Source organism: Ambystoma mexicanum, chromosome 1q, assembly GCF_040938575.1.
Source record: "Ambystoma mexicanum isolate Mex_15411 chromosome 1q, UKY_AmexF1_1, whole genome shotgun sequence".
NCBI lineage: Eukaryota > Metazoa > Chordata > Amphibia > Caudata > Ambystomatidae > Ambystoma > Ambystoma mexicanum.
This window is the reverse complement of record NC_090922.1, coordinates 540,490,276-540,509,862: the sequence shown is the minus strand read 5'-3', so window position 1 is coordinate 540,509,862 and position 19,587 is coordinate 540,490,276. Positions and strand designations below refer to the sequence as shown.

Genomic DNA, 19,587 nt, shown 5'->3' with positions numbered 1-19,587 from the left:
AGGCATGGATGGCAACTCACGGTCTATGCCTGAATGAGGACAAAACAGAGTTAATCATTCTGGGAACACAGCCTAATCTCACAAAACTAGGCCAGGATTACTCTGCCTTTGAGATCGACGGGAATACTATTAAAATAGCTAAGGAAGTGAAGACTCTAGGTTTCCATCTAGATGCCACCCTATCCTTTAACAAACAGGTGAATTCACTGGCCTCAGCCACAGTTTACACATGTAAGATCATCAGAGCTGGCAAACACTTTATCTCAAAGGACAATTGCATGATTTTAGCTAGAGCTCTCATACTATCTAGACTTGATTACTGCAATGCAGTATATATTTTAGGGCCAACAAATATATCCTATATAGAATACACATTCTACAAAATAATGCCTTGAGAGCAGCACTTGGCATCTCCAGACGATCACATATTTCTAAGATAAGGCGTAATAACAACTGGCTGTCGATCCAAGACAAAATCCTACTGAAAGTTGCCTCCCTCACACACAAAGCCCTTAACAATGCGGCTCCTCCCTATCTAACTGATAGATTTGTAGAAAGAAAATCCTCCAGACCCGTTAGAATCTCCAAAGCCAACACACTTATCATTCCAAGATTCAAATTAACGAAGGCCGGAGGCGCCAGCTTCCTCGTCCGGGCGGCCCAAGTCTGGAACTCACTGCCCTACACTATACGTGAGGAGAAATCCTACCTTAAATTCAGATTCAATTACATCAATCACCTGAAGCAATCGATCAACTAGCCAGTGCCCCCTTTCCCCCCACCTGCTGATATATTACCTGTAACCTGTATAATATCCTGTATATAATCTACTGTATTGCGGCTATGACCTGTATATTTTATTAGCATTATGTGTAATTATGTAACTATGTAACCTAAGCGTCACATATCCTGTACTGCTGCGCCCTCTTACCCTCGGGTCTGGTGCGCATTATAAGTGAATAAAACAAACAAACAAACAAACAAAGCTTGTCCCTGATGCATGCGCAAAGCCTGCAAGATGACTTCCTGCATGGGCAGGGGCCTGCGAGAAGGACTATGTCATGGGGGCCCCCTAGGAAGACGGTCACTCAAGCACCAGTAACCCCACCATGGAAGGTAAGCATGGCGCCGCAGGCAAGGAGGCGTCATGATAAGTGTAAAGTAGAGGTCTAAGCATGGGCAAGTGGGGCGTGGCAAGTGAAACGTTTCATGGATGCATGTGTGATGTGCTCCCCGAGGGTACATGTTTATGAGGTCTTGTGGATAATAGCAAACCCTCTGCCAGTCTTCCCAGTCACACCAATTGCCAGGGCAATGCCTCAGGAGCAGAGGAAATTAGTGAGGTTTGAGATTTCGACATGATTCTAGAGGTCTCAATCATTGTTTAGAGTTCTTGAGGGACTTTCTATTGATTTGCCAACACTTTTCTAATCTCGGTGTCTGATTTTAGAACTGTTGGACCAGTAACCCCCCCGCTCCTGATGGAGGGAGATGGGATCCCTGCATCTAGCTGGTTGTGTGATTTGAGCCCACAATGGAGAGCACTAGACCTTATGGCATAAGCGCAAAGCCCTGTTGGAAACAGGGGTTCCGGCAATGCCACTCAGCTACCAATCCACCTGGGTGGTCTAGTGTAGCTAATGTCTGGAATGGGCCATCAGTCCAGTTATGTTGCCTGAGACAAGTATTCTAAACTTCCTGGGGTCCATCAGCACATGGCATGGTTTTCCATACAAATTGGGTCTACCACTCAGCTGCTTATGCTGGACATGCATGGCTGCATAGTAGCCTATTGTAACAAGGATCATTCGGTAGGGGCTTGACTAATAAAGAGCTTAAAATTATTCTTCTGCTGCCCTCCCATTATTGTTCCCTTTGAGATGTCAGAAGGGTGCTGAGTTTTTTTGGTAGACCAAGGGCCTCATTACACGGTAGGCGTTAAGGGAAAAACGATGCCGGTATAGGATTACCGGCATTGCTAACCGCACCTTCCAATTACGACACGCCTACCCGCTATTAGCGGCACCGCTAAGTACGGTGCCTCTAATAGCACCATGGTCGTGGGCGCGCGACCCTTCATGGCGGCAATAGCGGCAAGGCGGAAATAGGAGTCCATTAGAAGACATGCGAATATGCAAAAAGTGACATGGAGCAGTCTCAAAAAGCCCATACCGGAATGTCGGAAATAGCGGCATCGCGAACCACCCGCAAAGGGCCATGTGCAGTGTTCCCAACCGCCACAAGTGCCCACAATCAGAAAAGTTGGAGGCAATGGAGACTGGGCCAGCACAAAATGAGCACACCGCACCCCTTCCCACACCCGTTCACACACCAAAATGATTCCAATACTAGCAGCATTACATGGGCTGGAGGACATGATTGCATTGCAACAGCAACAACAACAGGCAGCACAGAGGAGACGGAGGAGGAGGAGGAGGAGGGCGAGACAGGCACAGGAAGCCCCACCAGTGCATCTAGTTGTACCACAGAGGCAGCCACAAATCCCCAGGATCAGAGCCAGTCCATTCAACCTAACCCCTGAGCAGATACACACCCTGTACCGTCTGGACCGGGATACCATCACCACCATTGTGGACATGGTACACAACGACATAGTCAGCCTCATAGACATCCGTACTGCCATCCCCCCTCTACTGAAGGTGGTAACTGTGCTCCACTTCCTGGCCACAGGCACCTACCAGCATACGGTAGGGCAGATGCATGGCATATCACAACCAGTATTTTCATGCACGCTGAACCAGGTGCTCGATGACCTCCTGAAGCACACAAGTGAACACATTTTCCTGCCACGGACTGCCCAGGACATCTCTAACACCAAGGTTGGCTTCCATTCACTGGCAGGCATCCCAAGTTGCATCAGGGCCATCGACTGTACCCATGTGGAATTGATTGTCCCATACGCCAATGAGGCAGCGTACAGAAACAGAAAGCAATACCACTCCATCAACATCCAAATGGTATGTGACTCCAACAAGATCATCACACATTGTTGTGCCCGCTATCCCGGATCAACCTATGATTCAATGGTCCTGCGGAACTCAACGATACCACGCTACATGGAGCGACATGCTGGACAACTTTTGTGGCTACTTCGTGAGTAGCATGGCAAGCACATGGCATTGTGATGTGGGCAGTACATTCGGGGGGGTGAGAAGCATACTCCAACTGGGTGTGATTGGGGGGAGAGAAGCATACTCCAACCGGGTGCGGTTGGGGGGGGAAGAGAAGCATACTCCAACCGGGTGTGGTGGGGGGAGAGAAGGATACTCCAACCGGGTGTGATTGGGGGGGAGAGAAGCATACTCCAACCAGGTGTGGTTGGGGGGGGGGGAAGCATACTCCAACCGGGTGTGGTTGGGGGGGGAGAGAAGCATACTCCAACCGGGTGTGATTGTGGGGGGGGGAGAAGCATACTCCAACCGGGTGCGATTGGGGGGGGGAGAAGCATACTCCAACCGGGTGTGATTGGGGGCGGGGAGAAGCATACTCCAACCGGGTGTGGTTGGGGGGGGAGAGAAGCATACTCCAACCGGGTGTCATTAGTTGTCATGGTCAACTATGCCCATACAGAATCACACCACTGTCCCCCGAGGCAGCCCACACTGGACCTGACACATGGAAACCACATGCAAGTAGTAAGCTGCACAACAATGAAATAAACCCTTGAACCCAATCATGCCATATCCATCAACATGCACATTGCACATCAGACCATAACCCCTATAACACAGCTACATGCAGCCAATATGGACAATGGAAACGTATGCTGAACAGCATCACAACGGAAATGCGACCTTGAGTGCATATAAAGGGATTACCTCTATCCATCATACCCGTACACCACTACAAAAGTGCTGCATGACAGCATGGGGACATCAACTTCGGAATGGCAGTTCACTAGCAGTGTGGTCCAAACGGTGCCTGGACCAAAATATACGAATGACTGGACCTCACCCAGTACATGGCATCATCTGCCGTAGGCATGCACGGTGCATGTCCACTTGCAAGGACTACATCCCCTTCCCACATTGCAGTTACTTTGATTACCTCCATGCATGCAGGGATTTGTGGATGTCATTCACAATGCAAAGTTGATTTGTGTGATGTGTACAGGTTCCACTTGATGTAAACACTTACACATACCCATTGCTGCACCCATGCAATCGATGCTGGCTATCCCCTAAAGAGGTGGCTCCTTACCCCTGTACGGAACCCACAGCACAGGCACGAAGAGGAATACAATTGTGCACATACCCATACCCGCGTGGTAATTGAGTAGACATTTGGCCTTTTGAAGACACGGTTCCGGTGCCTCAGCAGGTCGGGTGGGGCACTCCTGTACGGGCATGAGAAGGTGGATAAGATTATCATGGCATGTGTCATGCCGCACAATATGTGTGTCAGACGGAATGTGCCACTGCCCCGACATTGGACTGAAACCACCTGGTGAGGATGATGATGGGGATGAGGAGGGAGAAGATGGGGCTGCAGGTCATGCAGGTGGCGATGCCCAGGAGGGGCGTGCTGTGCGCCAGCATCTGATAGACCAATATTTCTAAAACACATTGATGAATAGTGTTCAATGGATGTGGGGTATTTGGGCACTGGGGTTTGTGGTGAAATGTACACTGTGCCCTGTCCACCAGTAAAGCACACATACACAATGAAATTGTCCACTCCTGTGATTTGTCATGTCACCAGTGTGTATTAAGTATTGTAAGTAAAAGAAGTGCATGGACCCAAGAACACAACCACCCTTTCCCCCCTCCCCCCACAACACTCCCAATAACCCTTTCCCCCTCCCCCTACAACACTTCCAAAAACCCATTCCCCCCTACCCCCACAACACTCCCAAAAACCCTTTCCCCACCTCCCCCAACAACACTCCCAATTACCCTTTCCCCCCTCCCCCCACAACACTCCCAATAACCCTTTCCCCCCTCCCCCCACAACACTCCCAAACATGGCTTGTACATCAGTGCTGCATAGCTGTACATGTGTCAGCAACATCTGGCTGGCCCTAGTTCCCATCCCCTCTGCCACCATTGGGGGTTGAGAGGTTGTGTGCCGCATAGCCCGCAAGGACCTGCGCCGGAGGCTGGTCTGCCTTGAGCTGGCAGAGGAGGAGGCGCACGGTTGGTCCGGTGCCGGTGGGGGGTTCTGCCTGTCCATTGCGTCTGCTATGCGTGTGCGGACATGCCTCACAAGTGACATTTCCTCACATAGCCGGTTGGTGCTGGCTTCTATGGCTTGTCTGATGCCCCTTGCATGCTCCCTGCACTCCACCCTCGCTAGTGCAGCCTTGCCCACATACTGGCCACCCAGCGCAGTGATGTCTTCCTGCCGCTGTCTGATGATGGCCATGTCATGGCCTCTTTGTCTGCGTTGTGCAGTTGGTGCCGCACCTTGTGGTATTTGTCCAGCATCAGGTGATGTCACCGGGGGACTCCAGCACCCTGCCACGAATTCCTCCACAGACTGCTCATGGCTGCTGGAATGTGATTTGGGGTGTGGGCTTGGTTGTTTTGACTGCTGGGGGCTTGGTGTATGGTGTTGAATGGGCAAGTTACAAGTGTCCCCCACATGGGACATGGGTGCCGTGGCAGCTGCCTCGCCGATGGAGCTATTGGCAGCGGACAGTTCCCTTCCGCAGGTGGGTCATACGTGGGGGGGATTGCTGGAGTGGGTGCTGCAATTGGTTCAGGCGGACTTTCATGTCTTGGTGACGTGGGTGGCTTTGTGGGTTTGGCCCTCTGCAGGAGTGCACTCTTTCCAGTGCCCCTCGACATGCTGGCCATGTTGCCTGATTCCATTCCCCTGGCCTATTTCTTAGCGGGTGTGGCCTGCGTCGCAGTGTCCTGCTCATCACTGTCAGTTTGTGAGCCTGTGGGGGACAAAGAGAGGGATGGCATTGGTGATTGGTCAACATGCTTCATGCAGATGTTGTTCCTGCTGTTTTATGCATTCGGACTTCATGTTTGGCCATACAGGTTGTCAGACAGTTGGGTGGGTCATTCATGCATGAGTCTGGGTGACACGTGTCTGTGGTGCTGTATGCATGTGTTTGTGTCGGGATGTGCACCGCATATGGGTAGGGTTGTGTGCATGTATGTTTGATGGCCCCATCCATGAGATGATTTCACATTTGGGGGATTACCTCATGTTTCACAGTGCAGTGTTTTGTGTGGACACTCACCTCCATCTGACGATGTCGGCACACCGCGCTCCATTTGCCTACTCCCTCGATTGATTCAACCCCAATGGTGCTTGCACAAGTCTCCTCCCACTCCTGCAATTTTTTTGTGGATCCTCCACTGCCTCCTGTGCCCATGGCCAGCCTCCGGTTGGCAGCCAGGATGCTGCGTACATGGAGGCGTAGATCGTCCCACCGCTTCCGGACATTCTTCACAGTGCGGGCGGTGGAGCCCACCACACTGACTTTACGGGCCACCTCTGCCCAGATCTCCTTCTTGATTAGGGTGGGACGCTGCATGTCATTGGCAAACACCCCCTCTGAGTTGGCAGCAAGCGTGTCGTTAGCATTGTCAGCTCTTCAATTGAAAAACACTCCTTGCGCTGCCGCTCAGCTCCTTTTTTTATGGCCTTGGGCATTCTCAGTGGGTCTGTGGATGATTTTAGACAGCTCTGGTGTGGCTGCAGGTCCTGGGGGCAGAGGATGGCAATGGATTGTGTTTTTAAAGATGGCCGCTGTGCTCTTTCCCGTTCCTGTCCGATGACGCTAATTCCGGTTCCGCTTATTTATGGTCACCGCCATTAGCGGTAACCGCTAATGCCGTGTTGTGGGAGGGTGGAAGTGCAATCAGCGCTTTCCTCGGTGCCGCTAAGGGGCTTTTCAGGGCCTTTTGCGGCATGGCGGTAGGGTCCTTACCGGCATGGCACTAAGCTCGTACCCGCGTTCTCGTGATGCCATGCAATTTGCGGCCTGCTTCCTACACGGACACGTTATTAGCGCCATGCCGGTAAGGGCCGTAACTTACCGTCTACCGTGTAATGAGGCCCCAAGTCTCAAGGCTTTGTCATGTCGCGTGTACAGGTGGGGGACACACAGATACTGTACACAGTTCGTAGGCGTTTAACAGTATTTATTTGACTAACAAATAGAGTTCAATATTGGTAGTCTAGATTGGCGGACCAGTACTTGCACCCATATTGTAGGCTGGTCCTTTCCTATCTCATATCTCTGCAGGTTTCTCACTGCAGTTTTTTTTACATGGGTTTAGTACCCTGCCTGTCTGTGTCTTTCATCATATTCAGTTCTTCCTCTGCAGTTCTCGGAGAAGGATGCCAGGTATCTGGTTCTCCTCCACCAGCCACTGACAGAGGCAAGGTTTCTCAGCCAGGCTTGGTCTCCACAATAGAAGGGGTTCCTCTCTTAATCTCTGAGGAGCATAGAACAGGGTTTTTCCACACATCCATCTGTTTAACCTTTCTAGTTCTATCTTCTTTACCCCAGTGTTTGCCTTCTTCACTCCTTTAAACCCCACCTCCTTCCTCAGATTCCCTGCTCCCTTCCTTTACTCCTTTGAGCGCCATCAAACATCTTCCGATCTTGCAACACTTTCCCCTAATTCTACGTCCCTTTGGGCATCCTTTCTGCTGCTCTGAACACAACACTCCTTATGGTGATGTTCTTTTGTTGCCTCCACCTGATAGGTCACGTCTACCTCCCCCTCTTGATGATTTCATCGCACCTCCTCCTAATACTTTGCTTCCACCTCATCCTTGTGTTCTCTTCCCATCTCTTCTTGATACTTCACTTCCAATTCCTTCTCCCGATCTTCTCCTCCCCCTGCTTGATCCTCCCTAAACAACAACCTCCTCCTTTTACTATCCTCAAACTTCCTCCAAAATACTTTCTTTGCACTCTCCAACTCACCCTAATTGCCTTTCACAACCTGCTCCAAACACCCACACCAATAGACTGAGACTACAGACCTTTATAGCCCTGAAAACCCTCCCCCATTGGCCAGGCTACTGTGATGGCCTACACTTTCTGGGAATTATAGGGACTTTGGGATTGGTTGGTTGTAATCAACTAAGATTAGCGCGCTTAATGGTTGGGAGGCTGGGCTAAACTTACAAAAGGGCTTTCCACCATCATGTAATTCAGGAGCAGTTATTGTGGATAGCTGCTCTCCATCATGTCTGGCTTCACTATGCACATGTCCCGTAATGAATATTCCACTATGTGAGAGGTTTTTATTAGGGGTGCTCATGAGAGGGAAAGTCTTATACAGGTTGTGGCTTCCCTGCTGGCAGTGAACTCGGCAGGAGAGACAAAGACAGAATGCTTTGATCTGCTAAACTCTGAGCCAATGCATTGTCAGGCTGCTATTCATCTTCGAGTGGACTCACAGAGTGGGTTATATGGCTTGATTTAGTGGTTTCCATGGCTAAGGCATTCAGGCTGCTAGTGTAGAAAGGGTCAGTTTGTGAAATTGTCGAGTGTAGGCTCTCAGAGCGGTCCCAGTGAGGACTCAGTTTGCGGTATGAAAATGGGGCATTTGGCAGAGCCTGCACAAACAACGATGGAAAGATATAAATGCATCAGGCATCTTCATGGACCGTGTGTCAGAATGTGCACAGCTTGAGTGACAAGAGTCTTGTTCCATTAAACAGCCAATTTCAGCAACAGTGTTATCTGTGTGGGGGAATGGATTGTCATTCAGGCGGTCTTCAAGGAACATGTAATTCTCTCTCTGGCAATCCCCAATATACCTACTCCAACCCCATTATCCATTAGCTTAAGGGGGTACCTGGCAAAACTGGTCAACCCAGTAGATCAGACCATATGTACCATATATCAGACAGTGGACTTTGTTACAGCCAGGATAGCTGACCGTGTTGTTGAGACTAATCTCTTAAAAAGAGTATTGGACTTCAGATTTTTCACTGAGTTCTCTCTGGACGTTGTTGCTTCCTATATACATAAGTGTACTAAGATAATGATGCACCAAGCCTCTTGCCCATTCTTTCCAGCTAACCAAACTTTCCATGGTTAGGTGCTGTGAAGAATCCCAGGATGTTGTCACTGCTTCCAAAGGGGGAGCCCCTTCCCATGAGGCTAGGGTGGTGAGGTCACTACCCGATAGTCCTGCTGGGGGTGTTACTCTGCTGGTGGATCTCATTGTATTAATTTATTTATTGTGCATTTGTAAGGCACTTATACATCAGGTAAATTGTGTTTCAAAGAGCCCACAGGGCAACAGGGAGGGAACATGGGAATGAAATGCAAATATAGCAATGATAGATGCGGTCGTACTATGCCTTGTGAGCATTCAGAATGTGTAAATCCAGAGAGAGAGAAGGGATGAAGGAGGGGGGGTAACTGCTAGGAATACCACAGGGAAGTGCTAGGGAGTAAGCAGCCGTTAAATGACTTGGTGAGTGGTCAACTGCCAGTAAATCGGTAAGTGCAGGCCTGTGACAGCACAGTCCAGTGGGTGCCAAGGCCAGTTCCGGGAGCAAACGGAGGCTGAAGCGATTTGGTGGGGAGGCCAGGACCCAGGTGGACACATAAGGGCCCTGGTCACCAATCTCAGCAACTGTGGTCTTCAGCAGAGAAGGGAGGGAGGGAAGGAAGAGGTTAAAAGGAAGGCCTTGAGGAGCTTCTGGAATTTGAGGAGATCCGCCTCAAGACAAAGAGGGAGGCTGTTCCATAGGAGGGAGCCAGCTGAGGTAAGAGATTGGCCACCAGCTCGCTGTTTGGCAAAGCGATTGACACAGAGAGGAGGAACGTAAAGATCTGAAGGGAGAGTATTTAGTTCAAGTCAGTTGTAGATAGCGTGGTCCCCGGCCCCAGACAGCCTGATGGATGATGCAGAGGGATTGAATTTGATACTTGCAGCAACTGGGAGCCAGTGAAGAGATTTTAGGGCTGGAGAGATGTGGTCCCTGGACTTGAGGCTAAGTCTTGCAGCCCTATTCTGGATTAGCTTGAGGGGTCGTAGAGAAGAGGGTAGATAAAGGAAGAGGCTATTGCTTTAGTCTAGCCGCGAGACAACCAGAGCTCTAGAGACATTGAGCTTCTGGGGAAAAGTAAGGAAAGGAAGGATTCCTTTGAGGAGGTGGAGTTGAAAGTGGGCCTTCTTGGTAAGGTCCTGAATGTGAGGGAGGAAGAACAGAGAGGGGTTGAAGATGACTCCAAGATTTATGGCTTCAGGTTAAGGAGAAGTGGGAGAGCCCATAGAGGGTGGCCAGATTGAGGGGAAGAAAGAGGGAGCAGGAGACCCAATGGGAAGGATCTCAATCTTGCTGACATTGAGGCAGAGATCATTGGAGGCACACCAGGACTGGATGGCAGATAGGCAATCAGGAATGATGGAAGAGTTAAGGATAAGTTCAGAGGGAAGTTTGACGGAGAGTCGTTTGTCATCAGCATAACACTGGAAGTTAGGGGAGAAGGTGGATATTAGGTGTGCAAGTGGAGTAAGAGAGATGTTAAAGAGCCATGGAGAAAGGTTAGAGATCTGGGGGATGCAGTGAGAAGAGATAGAGATGGGGGAGGAGAATGAGGCCAGAATAATCTCGGATGGATAGTCATTGAGGAAGGAGGTCAGCCAGTCCAGTGCCCGCTCCGAGATAACTAGGGTATTGTGGAGCCGTTTTATGAGGATGGAGTAGTTGACCATGTCAAATGCAGAGGAGAGATCAAGTAGAATGAGAAGAGCTGGAGAGTTAGAATCAAGATATGCAAGCTTCTTCACAGGTGTTCAGAAGAGCCCTTTACATGCCTCTGGATGCTCGGAATCCAGGTTGATGGTCGTGTAGGCAACCAACAAGTTCAGTGTGCTGGGTCAGTTGGGGAAGACCAGCTTCTCCAAGAGTTTCCCAAGGAAGAGGGTGACAGACAAGGGGTGGTAGTTACCCAGACAAGACGGGTCTGCAGAAGGAATTTCAGGCGGGGGCACACAAGGGAGTGCTTGAGGGAAGAGGGGAAAGATCCAGTAGCAAAAGAGGGGTTGCAGAAATCAGCAAGTGCAAGGGCAAGGGAGCCAATATTGTCCTTAATGGTTCTGGACGAACAGGGGAGACCTGTTTGGAGGAGACCTTCATGGAGCGGACAACTCTGGTGACCTCATTGGGTATGATAGGAAAGAAGTAGGAGAGAAAGGCAGAGCGGGGATGGGAGGCCATAGGAGGCAGGGGGATGGGGGAGGGGAGGGAGAAAGGGAAGCGAGGGTGCTCAGGATGTCTTGAGTTTTTGCAGTTAAGTGTGTGGCCAATGCGTTGCAGAGGGCCTGCGAGAAAAGAGGCGAAGTGTAGACTGCGGAAGGGTTGGCTAGTTCCAATTTTAAAGAGTTCAGGCGTATTGTTGGATGCACAAGAGAAGCAAGCCTGGATGTGGCCCCTTTTCTTGGAGCGAATGGAGAATCGGCATTGCCTTTGGAGCAGGCAACAGGCCAGTTTGTCATGGGAGGGGAAATTCCATTTGGGACCAGTGACGACCATATTGGGAAAATGCAGTATCCCCTCCAATCACCTGACCCTAGACCCCTTTCCTACAATATCCAAATCTCTCCTTCAGCTCCACCCTCTCCACCCCTACCCTTATATACCATGCACTTTTGTGGCTCAGAAAAAGTTACTTAGATGAGGAGGAGGTGAAGAGTAGTACAGAAAACATACTAGAACCACTTTGACCATTCTTGTGGCTCTCGAGAGCCGATTGGAAGAAGCTGTGTTAACAGTAAAGAAGACACTTTATAAAGTGTTAAGCCCTACCTGGAGGAGACGCGAGAGCAAGCACGGACCCTTTCTTGCCATGGCAACTGATGTTTCAAAGGGCCGTCGATGTCCGAAAGTCCAAAACCAAAATCTGTCTGCGTCTAAACCTATGCTTGCCCTTCACTCTTTGACCAAATGTGGCTGCGAGAGAGGCTCCAGAAGGCCAATGAAGCCCTGCTGTCAAGCTCTGCTGCCCAGGCAGAGCCAACACCTCCGCAGACCACGCAGTAAGGTAAGTGGGTAGCTGGAGAGGCACTAGAGGCCCATCGAGGTGGTGGCACGAGATGGATATGAGGCTGCAAAAAGAGGGGCTGGGAGCCTGAAACCATCGGAGAAACGGTTGAATGGACATGGGGTAAGGCTTGGCAAGAGAGTGAACCAAGCACACAAAGTGTGAGACTAAAGTCAGAATTGCCAGTATGGGACCTGCACCCATGTAATGAGAACTGTAAAATGAATGGACAGTTCATGCAGTACTTGGCAGACAAGTACACCAAGTATGTGTAGGACACCATAGCCTGGGAGTGCGTTTAGGCTGTTCTTCTTGGTCGCAGTACTTGGTGGGAGGAAACGAGCTCTGCCAACCAGGGTCAAGGGCCCACCACAACCTGGGAAGTGCATCCAGGCTTTCTTTCCTCGTCACAGCACTTGGTGGGAGGAAACCAAGTCTGCCAACCAATGTCAGGGGCCAACCACAGCTTAAGGAGTACCTCCAGGTTGTTGTTCTTCGTCGCAGTCTCTGGTAGAGTGAAAACTAGGTCTGCCAACCAGGGTCAAGGACCCCCTCCAGTTCGGAGACACATCCAAACTACTTTTGTTTTTGGAACTGTGTCTGGTGAAAAGGAACCAGGTTTGCCAATCAGGGTTGGGGATCCAAGGACAAAAAAGAAGCCTGGCAAGAGCCAACAAGGGGACAGAGTTTCCCCCAACAATTGTTGAACTTTTCAAGAACTTTAACAAGGCCGGGTAAGGGAGATATTCCCCAATGCTTCAATGTCTGAAGATTGCAGAACTATCTTTCATCCAGGGGAAGGGTGCCATGACCTTTGGGCTAGAAAGTCCCTCTTTTTTTTACTTTAAACTGAGTGTGAGGGACAGCGTTAGGATTCTGACATTGGAACTTTTGCTTTGGACATTCTGACACTGGGTATTTCAGTTGAGGCAGGGAACCCCCTCTTAGAATTAGGGCAAGATAGGCTTTTCTTTTCCTTTCTGTTCTTGAATAAAAGTTTGTAATAATCAACATGACCCCTCTGTGTTAGGGTCTTACAACTGCATCCTTACAGTGCATAAAGGAATTGGAGTCAGTGATGAGGTCCACATGCCTTCATTGAGTAGACAGCTTCTCATCTCACTGAGGAAGCCATTTAAAGCGGTTTCCTCTCCCACACTGGCATAATGGCTCAAGTGGACCATAGAACAGGCTTAAATTGATGTTTAGGCTTTTGCTGCATTCCATTGTAGGTATTATGGCATCAAATGCATTGCAGGGGGTGGAACCTTCCAGGTTCTAAGGTTTCTCTGACTCATCAGGGCTTTGGTGGCGGCTCCTTGGAACTGATTCCTACCCAAATGTTGGTTAAGCCAGAGATGACTAGCCAAATGCAGCGCTGGGGTACCATCACCCGCCCTGTAATATATGGGACGCTCTGGTTCCAATTCTATAAATATATATATTAAAAAACAAATATTGTCTGCTTTTGCAATGAATCTAAACATGTTTAGATTATTTGCAAAAGCAGCAAAGACTAGTAGTGGTGTTCCCACTTCATATTGGGCCTCATTCCAAGGAGGGCGTTAAAGGATAACAGGCACTGGTAAGGAGACCGGTGCCGGTAATCCCTTACCGCCCTACTACAAGGTCCCTTAGCGGGTCCCTCCTTTAACGGCTAGTCTGACCAGCCATTGTGGACGGGACCCATTAAGGGACCAGGGTGCAAATAACGTGCTTGACATGCGTGAGCCCGTTATTTGCTCCCTCCCCATTCCCATTGAGCCCTATGGGGGCGTAAATAGGAATGGGGAATGGTTGGTGCAATGTGGACTTACCGGTCCCGCCAAGGTCGGACTGGACCGGTAAGTCCCCATTGCACCAATCCGGACACGGTCCCGTTATTGGTGGCAGTCATGGCACAAATAACGCCATGACTACCACCAACCTCGTAATGACCCCCATTGTCTTTCATATTGCTAGCCTGTGCAGTTAAACAAATACCTTTTCACCCCTCCCTCTCCATGTCTGTCTAAGGTCAGGTAAAGGGTCAGAGTGCTGGACCTGTGCCAGTCTGATTCACAGCAGAAGGAAGGGCTGAAGGCTGCTGACCCCTCACCTACTGCTAAGTCCATGCCTCAGAGTTCCTGTCTTCCTTTGCAGATATCACCACCACTGCCTGAAGTTAAGTGACATTTTTTTTTTTTAAACTTTATCTTCGCACAGAGATACAACATCACTTATACATAGAGCAAAGTAATACTTTGTACAGGGATCATTTCGATAGTGCATGATCAGGCTACAAATTGTACAACTTTTTTCACAGTGTTACATTACCGTCCCCTCCACCAGCTTCTTTATTAATCTGGTACTGACGGAACCCTCCCCATATATCCTTTGGTCAGTTTGTAAGGGACAGTAAGCTAGATTAAAGTTCCTCCTTATCGCTCGTCCAGGTCATAGATCTCTCCCATTCCTTAAACGTGGGGGCATAACACTCTTCCACTTCATTAATATGGCATGTTTAGCCAGCAGTAGACCAAACTTTCGTTTCAATGGGTTCATTTTAAGCACATAGCCTAGTATACATGTTGCAGGTTCCATTCTTACTGGCTGGTCCGCCACTTCTTGTAGCACATCACATCCCTTGTGCCAATATTCGGTGAGTATTCCAGAAGACCACAACATATGCATTACATCAGCGTCATCATTCCGGCATCTCAGACACCTCCCGTCAGCCGTTGCGTACATTTTCTTAAGGCGGGCCGGAGTGACGTGTATTCTATTTAGTATTATGAAATGAATCAGTCTGCACCTAGAGTTGTAAGACACCTGTTTTATTAGCCTACATATCTGGAGCCAGTGTGTATCCGTGAAGGTGATGCCTAGATCTTTCTCCCATTTGCCCTTAATGTCTGGTGTCTGAACGTTCCTCGTCAACAATGTAAGTTTATATAGATTGCATAGTTCAGGCTCTGGTATGAGGGCGGTTCTTGAGGGAATCAGACCATACCGATGCCACTGCTGATCAGAGTCTAAAGTACTGACGTTTCTGAAGTGGGGTGTCTCATACCAGTATCTTAATATCCTCCCAGGTCACAAACATGCCACCCCGATACAAATCATTCAGGTGCATTGTGCCCGATCCGCACCAGTGTGTAGCCAGTACTGCATCTCTGGAAGGGTCCAGATATGGAGCATGTCAGATTGGCATGACCGGGCTGTATATTGTGTTTTTTGGGTTTTGAACCAGTCACAGCCATGCTTGTTGTGTGGTTAGTACTGGGTCAAGTTGGTTACCATTTCCCTGTTTTCCCATAGCCATCCCATGCAATAGTGTAGCCTTGCTCTTCCCTTGTCTTTCTATTTCCACATATGATGTGTGTGGCCCATCCTCTGCCCAGTGTACCACGTAATATGCCTTAGCAGCCAGATAATAAAGTTCGAAGTATGGAGCGGCAGCCCTCCCTGCTCATATGATAATGTAAGACGTTTCCAGCTAGCCCTTGCCTGCCCACTCCACACAAATGCAGAGCACGCTCTGGTTACCTTCGTGAAGAAGGATCTGCCCGGCCACAGTGGTATAGTGCTAAAGAGGACCCTCTCAGTCTTGTTTAACCAAAATGTGCACTCGCATTGGGGGGCGACTGCTTCCATGGTGTCCAGAGTTCCCAGCTAGCGCAGAATTGATACTTTAGCCGGGCTTGAACCTTTGCAAATATTTAGAACATACGTTACAAAACACATCATGAATTGAGTGGTTGCTGAAGAGGACTAGCATAACCTACACTCTTCATGGATGTACTGCCCAACCCTGCCATGACATTACTTTACCACCCGTCTGTTAGGAAGAATTCTCTGTTTAGGCTGAATTTCCTAACCTAGTGAGTCCCCCAGCAGCTTTGCTGGATTTTGTGGGGTTTATTTTTTTCTCCTACCAAGAGTGAGACTCTTTTATCCTCACTCTTGGACATGACTTGAGAGTGTTCTCTGTGACTTGCTATGTGCTTATGGGCTAGGGGGTAATTTTCCCCATAGGCCATCATTGGTTTTTGAATGTGTGTTACACAGCACCCTCAGTGCAGTAGCACAGGGGTGTCTTAGAGACCCCCAAACATAGACTCCACACCCTGGGACTGACTACTGTCTCCCTGGGTCTGTAAAGTTACCATTGACTTTACTAGTCTTAATTTAGGAACTTAACAATTACAAACCATCTTACTGTGGAAGTACTGGTAGGGGCAATTAGATTGCCCCTGGGTCTGTTGTCGAGGGGGTACTGTCCCGTCCCCCCTCGCCGAGTTCTGGCTGGTGGCAGTGGATACCACGGAAATATTCCACCGGAATATTTCCCAATGGGATTTCCCATTGGTTTTTGATGCACCACTTTTTGGTGCAATGTTAAAAATACCGCCGGTTTATTTATTTAATATAAATTCACCGGTTGGGATTTTTTGCCGGAACTCGCCGCCAAAATGGCTTCTAGGTTCACTTCAGTAACCCTGAACCCGAGTCGAGCTTTTGTTCCACTTTTTGGCGGGTTTCTGCACAGAAGCCCTCCAAAGTGGTGCCATTCTGTCTGGGTACCACAGGGGGTGTGGGAGGGGGTTTAGGCACCCTGGACCGAGTTGCCTTGCCAACTCAGGTCGCACTCTAGTGTGATTGGCCCAAGTGGTGAGCCACCCCGCTCACCACTTAGCATGTTTGAGTGACAGGTAGGCTGTATGAATGGGGGTTTGCTGCATAAAAGCAGGGTTTTTGGGACTGGTTCTTCAGAAGTCGCCCCAGGACCTAAGAAGCCGAAGAGGGAGAAGCCGAGCTGACCTGCCAAGACGACACCACCGGTGAAGCCCTGCAGAATCGTCTCACCACTTTTTCCCGACGACAGAGGAGATCTCCCGCCGGAAAGTCTTCTTCCCTTAACTGGTGGGGACAACCAGTTGCTGCCTTCTTTTCGCCGTCCCGAAGCATCTCGTGGCCGCCTTGCCTGTGCCAAGCACCCTGGCAACCGGGATACCACTTTTTACCTCAACCGCGAAAGAGGGGTAAAAATCCTTTGTGACCGGAGAACTCCACGGCTGGCCTCATCCCTGGTAGTGCAACGACCTGCAGCCTTCCTCCCCGTCGAGATCACCTCTTCCTCGGGACGACGCCGTGACTTGCACCCACTACCAGGAACGACTACCACCGCTGGAGGAATCTTTCCACTTTTAAAGATACTGTGTTCCGCCCGGCCTCCCTTGCCACCGATTGTACGGGGTAGATTTAGCCCTCGGCTCTCGAACCTGGGTAGGTCTGGGACACCCTAACTAAACTTTTCAGAACTGTAGTAAAACCGTTTTCTACTCACCTGCAAAGACTTGTGACATTGTGTGATCTTGGGCACATTTTCGCCTGGCTCCCTCTAACGCGGGCCCCGAACTAAGTCCCCTTGTTCTAACATTGACTGTCTCTGCTAACCTTATGTGAAAAGTGTTTTACCTTACTGCTCTCTTTATTTCTGCCTTTTCCCTCCCTTCTGGTAATACTTGTTGGAGTACCATCTAACGTTAAGCGCTCACCTCTGGTTGGAAATAAGTGGTGTTAACTTAGAATTGTCCAACAAACGATTAGGGATGTACATATGAGTAATAGTAACTGTGTTTGACTTTCTTACCTTTTCTAATGTGCTAGTGTAATTTATGAGTGTACCTTTAATAAATAAGTTTATACTTTTACACCTAGCTCTGGTCAGTGTTTGCTTGTGCTATTGTACCTCTGTACCTATTATGTATCCTCTGCATACTGCCTAACTCTTCTTGAGGGAAGTCTGACTGCTCAGCCACAGCTACCACAGTGAATCTGTGCGGTGCAGACTGCTACCAAGTGGGTTTACTGCCAACACCTGTAGTCTTAAATCTTTTGCAGTGGTCCCAGAGGGAACTGCACAGGTTTCTGCCTAACACCGTCCTAGCAGAGAGCATTATATAACTTTCAAACAACCATTGCTGAGACTTCAGCACAAATTTCACATTTACTGGCATGATGTCATGTTATGTTACCAGCCTTTTGTGTGTCTTCATAAGCGTACTGTATCACTCCTTTTAGTCACTGCTCTTCTTCCAACGGTTGTTTCTCTGGTAAGGGAATGTTGGCCTCTACAAACGAAGCAGTCTCCTCCGGGAACGTGAAAAAGTAGGTCTTGTTTTTAAATTGCATGCGCAGCCTAGCTGGGTATAGCATTGCGCAGGGTATCTGACGTTCCCTCAATAGTTTCTTGGCTCCAACAAATGAGCACTTCTCCTGCGGTACCGCCAGTGTGTAGTCTGGAAAAATACGAATCACGCTCAAGCCCATTTTCAGATCTTGCTTTTTCATGCAGCTTTCAAAACCATGTCTCTATCACGATAGTTCATTAGCCTCGCAAATATTAGCCGTGGGAACGCACCTGGCTTGGGTCTTACCGCCACTGTCCTATGCACTCATTCTACCACAAAGATTTGGGCCCAGCCCAGGTCCCCTACCAGATCCTTCAACAGGCCTTCTACAGCCACTATAGGGCCTTTCAGGGCGTCCTCCAGCACCCCTATGATACAGACAATGTTCCGCCGTGATCTCGCTTTCAGGTCTTCGCACTTCATCTTGATGCTACCCAGATCCTTCGCCACCTTTTTATTTTTTATTTATTTTTAAAAATGTTATTTCACATCGTTGTGACTGTGTTCTGCAGTGATTCTATAGTGTCTTCTGCCGTGCCTATTTGCGTTTCAGTTTCCATAATACGATGCGTAGCCTTTTCCAACTGGGCCCAGATCGTGGAGACACTGACAGTAATGCCATCATTTTTGTCGCTTATGGATGCAAATTGTTGCTGCATAATAGTCATGACTCCCTGTAGGTCAGCAGGAGGTGATACTGGGGTAATTGCTAGTGTTTCTTGGCTGCTTGTTCCTTCACTACTGGTGTCCATTTGTTTAGCGGTAGCTTTGGTGAATTTGTCCATTGCGTCACTTTTTTTTGGGGCTGCCCCTTTAGGCATTATATTAGGCTACTGGTGCCTCTCCAGCATGTGACTCGGTGCACTCCGAAGTGCCGGCAGGACAGGACAGTCTTTCTCTCTATCTGAAAATAATCTTACAACAAGCAAGTCAGGAGGTTCCCCCTTCTGTTTTTGAGGAGCTTGTCACGTCAGTCAACACTAATATGCTGTGGAATCTCTGGTTCCTTCTGTGCACCCCACCCATGGGTCGCTCTTTTTCTCCCAATGCACGTGCCACGGAGGACAGCGCAGCAGGACAGTCCAGACCTCTCTGACCGGGGGGAGGGGTCTGGGATCAGTGCGCAGCTGCCGAGTTAGCAGAGTGCGCAAGTCGTCCCACACTGCCAAGACCGGGTCTCCACTTCACGCAGCGGGTCTTTCTACGTCAATAGAGGCAGGATTGAGTAGTTGCCTTGCGGCTGCAGTTGCCTAGTCTTGATGCGGATTACACAGGGGGCAGTCTGTCAACTGGAGAGGGTTAAGTGGAGGTGACCATGAAGTCCTTCCCATACTTCCCCCGGCCCACCATCCACTAGCTCAGCCAGGCACCCGGTCCCCTGAGTCACCCCACTAGATTGCTTTGCCAATA

The 19,587-nt window shown here is 49.4% G+C and overlaps 1 protein-coding gene across 1 annotated transcript in view; it reads right to left on the bottom strand.

Moving 5' to 3' along the window:
- Positions 1 to 19,587, bottom strand: part of TMEM145 (transmembrane protein 145) — a 236,395-nt gene that overhangs the window by 137,258 nt on the left and 79,550 nt on the right. The gene's annotated exons all lie outside the window — the stretch shown is intronic.